Source organism: Hippocampus zosterae, chromosome 7 (assembly GCF_025434085.1).
Source record: "Hippocampus zosterae strain Florida chromosome 7, ASM2543408v3, whole genome shotgun sequence".
Lineage (NCBI taxonomy): Eukaryota > Metazoa > Chordata > Actinopteri > Syngnathiformes > Syngnathidae > Hippocampus > Hippocampus zosterae.
The window spans coordinates 13,352,208-13,356,919 of record NC_067457.1 but is presented as its reverse complement, the minus strand read 5'-3'; positions in this window follow the sequence as shown (position 1 = coordinate 13,356,919).

Below are 4,712 nucleotides of genomic sequence, written 5' to 3'. Positions count from 1 at the left end.
CAATATCCTGGCCCCACTCAAAACCCTCAGACAACTTAAATCAAAAGGCCGTCAACTTGAAAGATTATATAGAAAAACTGGACTCGCCATTCGTAAAGAAATGTACACTACCCATTTTCTCCATTACAAGGACTCAATATCCAAAGCCAAATCAACCTTCTACTCTGGATTAATCAGTTCCAATGAAGGCAACCCCAGATCACTCTTTTCACTCATTTCTAAACTCACTAAACCTGCTGACACTCTTCCCTCACATCTCTATTCCACTGATTTTTGTAATACTCTGGCCTCATTTTTTACATCCAAAATCCAACTTATCCACCAGCAACTCACCCCTTCAGCTGCTCCTAACCCTCCTTCTCCATTCTCCCCGGTTCCTACCCACCTATTCTCTGCATTTACATCCCCATCTGTCCACCAAGTCTCCATCTTAATCCAGAAGTCCAAATCCTCTACTTGTCAACTTGACCCTCTCCCTACTGTTTTAGTCAAAGCTTCTATCCCGGCCCTCTCCCCTCTCATCACTAACATTATTCAAACTTCCCTCTCTACTGGCATTGTACCATCTCATCTCAAAACTGCTGCTGTCACTCCCATACTGAAGAAACCTGGCTCTGATCCCTGCGACTTGAACAACTTTCGTCCCATATCAAACCTTCCGTTCATCTCCAAACTTCTAGAGAAAACAGTAGCTGCTCAACTTCACACCCATCTTTCCTCCAATATGCTCTACGAACAATTTCAATCTGGCTTCCGTCCCCTCCATAGTACCGAAACTGCCCTCCTCAAAATATGCAATGACCTTCTTCTCTCTGCTGACTCCGGTTCACTCGCCATCCTCCTCCTGCTTGACCTCAGTGCAGCCTTTGACACCATCTCTCACTCCATCCTCCTTGACAGACTCTCCTCCATTGGCATCACCAGCATCCCCCTCTCCTGGTTCCGCTCCTATCTTTCTGACCGCACCCAGTTTATCCAGCTCAAACGTTTTAGATCTCACCCCTTTCCCCTCACTTCAGGTGTTCCTCAGGGTTCTGTCCTTGGCCCATTGCTATTTCTAATCTATCTTCTTCCCCTTGGTAATATCTTCAGGAAACATCACATTCATTTTCATTGCTACGCGGATGACACCCAGCTCTACATCTCTACCAAACCTAATACCATACTTCCACCATCCTCCCTAACCAACTGCCTGCAGGAATTAAAATCTTGGTTCACCTCAAATTTCCTCAAACTGAATAGCAATAAAACTGAATTCCTCCTTATTGGCACTAAATCCAATCTAAACAAAATAAACAATTTCTCCATTCCCTTTGAAAGCTCTTCCATCTCCCCCTCCCCTCAGGTCAAGAGTCTGGGTGTCATCCTTGATAGCACCCTGTCCTTCACCTCACATATCAACCACATCACTCGTTCTGCATATTATCATCTTCGAAACATCCACCGGCTCCGCTCTTCTCTCACTCCTCAGTCCACTGCTATACTTGTACACACCCTCGTCACCTCGCGACTCGATTACTGTAATTCCCTTCTGTTTGGTCTCCCTCAAAAAACCCTCCATAAGCTTCAGCTGGTCCAAAATTCAGCCGCCCGCATTATCACACTCACGCCATACATAAACCATATTACACCTGTCCTTCAACATCTCCACTGGCTCCCCATTTTACACCGCATTCAATATAAAATCCTGCTCCTCACATTCAAATCCATTCATGACCTAGCCCCTCCATACCTATCTGACCTCATCCATATTCCTACGCCTGTCCGCTCTCTTCGTTCCTCCTCCTCTGTCCTCCTCTCTGTCCGCCCTGCTCGCCTCGTCACCATGGGAAATAGAGCCTTCAGTCGCTCTGCTCCCCAGCTATGGAACTCACTCCCCGCTGACCTTCGTAATACAGCCTCATTAACACATTTCAAATCCCGCCTCAAAACACATCTGTTTCGACATGCCTATTCACTCAGACCATAAAGCCATTATTTTATTTATTTATTTTTGTTGTCTTTTTTCTTATCTTATTTGATGTAGTTTTTAACATTTGTTGAGGAATGGGAGCTGTCAATTTGCTCTTGGCCCTTCCTTGGTTACAGATTCTTTTATCTCTCTATAAGGTGGAAGAAGACCCAACACCACGTAGTCTTTTCTTCAGTTTATCACAACGCAACACGAATCGATTCGGGCTCCTGTGAGTCTCAGATTTCATCAGGAAGCCCCGAAGAAACACATTCATAAGATTATATAGAGACAATATGATAATGAGAGGCGGGGAGGTACGCCTCTCATGCAAATCCCGAAACAAAGAAAGTAACATGTCATCTGACCCGGTGTGGCCGGAGGAAGCCAGGAGCGGTGAGGTGAGACCAGACCACCACTACCCCCCATTTGGTGCGATGGCAGGAACACAGATACCGGAGATAACAGCTCCTCTAAAACATGTCCCGTGGAGGGGGGCCCCAGAAGTGGTGGGGGTCGAGGGCACTAAAGTTGATTGTAATAACATTGAGCAGGAAATACCTTCTGGTCACAGATCTTGAGATTAGGGTTCCTCTTTGAGGGCACTTGAGAGCCTTCAGGGACTTTTATGAGGTGGTGGAGGCAAGAAAACCCTTGGGGGGCTGTTAATTAACCAAAGGGAAATGGGCTCTAAACTTCACAGTACATTCTTTGTTTTAACTACTTCAGCAGATTCTCAGGAGAGAGACTAGTGTCAATAGTTCTCATACCAAGATGAAATTCAACAATGTTCTACTACTACTTCTAGCGGAATAATTCCTTAACAATCCCTCTCTTGATCACAATTAATATTGTGATCACAAAACTTCAGTGTCAAACTCCGTCGTCAAAGCGGAACAACCAATTCTGTCTTGTGCAAAGCATCATCAAACAAACTACAGCCAGAAATAAACGTCTCAGTGAAGCCTGACATCAGTGCCCACATTAGTAGAGAAATAGAGACCAAAATAACCAATATAATCAGAAAGATATGTTATTAGTTCTGGGCCCCCTGAGAACTTTGTCTTGGTTTCACGTCCAGTCGTCCTTCCGAATGTCACTTTGAAGTTGGAGACGCTTCTTGGGGCTGACGCATTCCTTCTCGGTAGACAGCATGATGGGTCCTTTCTGTCACTCTGCGTGGTCCCATTCATCTCGGCTGGTGCCACCTCCGCTGTAGGACCCCCAGATACACATGCTCGGGATACGTCTGTGGTCTCGGGGTGGTCGCCCAGGAGTCTCGTCCGCTCCTGAAAATAGGAGACGAGAACACTCAATGACTCCTTGTCTGATTCATGGGGAATCGTTTGTTGAAGAGCCCCCGGGTCCATGGATTGCCATTGAGCGGGGAACTCCTGGTCACGTCCCATCTTAAAAGGTGTGAGACCCGTGGTGGACTTAACGGTGGACCTCATGGTGAAAGCGCAAGTGGTAGCGCCTCATCCCAATCCGATTTCTCTGAGGTCATCACCATCTGAGTTTTTGATATAAGCCTCTGATACGTTGGTTCGAGCTTACCTTGAATTGCAGATGAAAAAAACCCATGCCTCCCGAATTGGAGTCTTCAATTTAGTTGCCGACAGGACTGGACGTCCATCAATTTCATGCCGATACAAACCAGTCTCATCCGTGGCCACCCGGTTAGTTTTTCTCCTCCGGGATACCCTCTCTTGGTCTGAAATAAGGTTGTTAGTTTGGAAAACATACAATTTCCCATTTTTGATTCCACTTCCATCACTAAAGATCAAGTCGTCTTCTGCTGTCTCTTTAGTCATCTAGTCTGCTTTGTCATTTCCTGCTTTTATGTGGGAAAAATCCTTCTAATATGTGTCCTGCATTTAATAACTACTTCTTTTGGTTTTAGCAGAGCCTCTCTAAGTTTTTGTTTCTTTGTTTTTTCTTCACTATGTTGAATCGATGTTCCTATGGCAGTTTTTTTTTTCATTGTAAAGTTTTGTCTCATGCAGCCGCATATCTGATGCATGCTGAATGTTTTTGTTCAATTGGGCCCAATTGCATGCTGACGTATGTCAAAATTCATCAAAATTAGTCTTTTACTTCCCTGTTGTTCACGTTCCCCTCTCTTTTCTGAAAAAGAACTACAGAAACAGAACCTTCTTTTTCAGAAACATCTAAGTAAATCAGCCAGACCAGGCTGCACAAAAGAAACCGGCATCGCTGTACCTTCTGATGTGTTCAGTCTCCCCAAAAATATAAAGGCAATTCGCATTGTAATTTTTCCGTGCGATAGTTGGAAACTGCAAAAAGCCAAACGTCAAAGGAGCCACCTTGCGGCTTCCAAACAACAAATCTTAGATGATGCATTACTATACCGAATAAGCACAACGCCATCCGTAGGTCGGAAAGAGTAGAGTAGCTGTCTAAGCACTTGGATAAAAATTCAAGAAGACAAAATCGAATACGTGGGGCAACCGAGTGTAGTAAAATTTAACTCCAAGGTGAGAGAATGAGAAAATTCCCTATACGATTCTGAAAGTGGTATATGGAAAAAACCTTAGCTAAATCGATTACAAAAAAGGTGTACGAATGAGAATGCTTGTATATTTGAGTAGACGGCAAAAAAGCATGAGCAGCGCGGCCATGTCAGGCCTAGATACCAGTCAATGAGATGAGATCCTCTGACAGGTCCACTCTGGCTGCCACACCCTTCAGGACCTACAATAATTGAGGAGGAGGGAACATTAAATAAATTGCCTTGTGT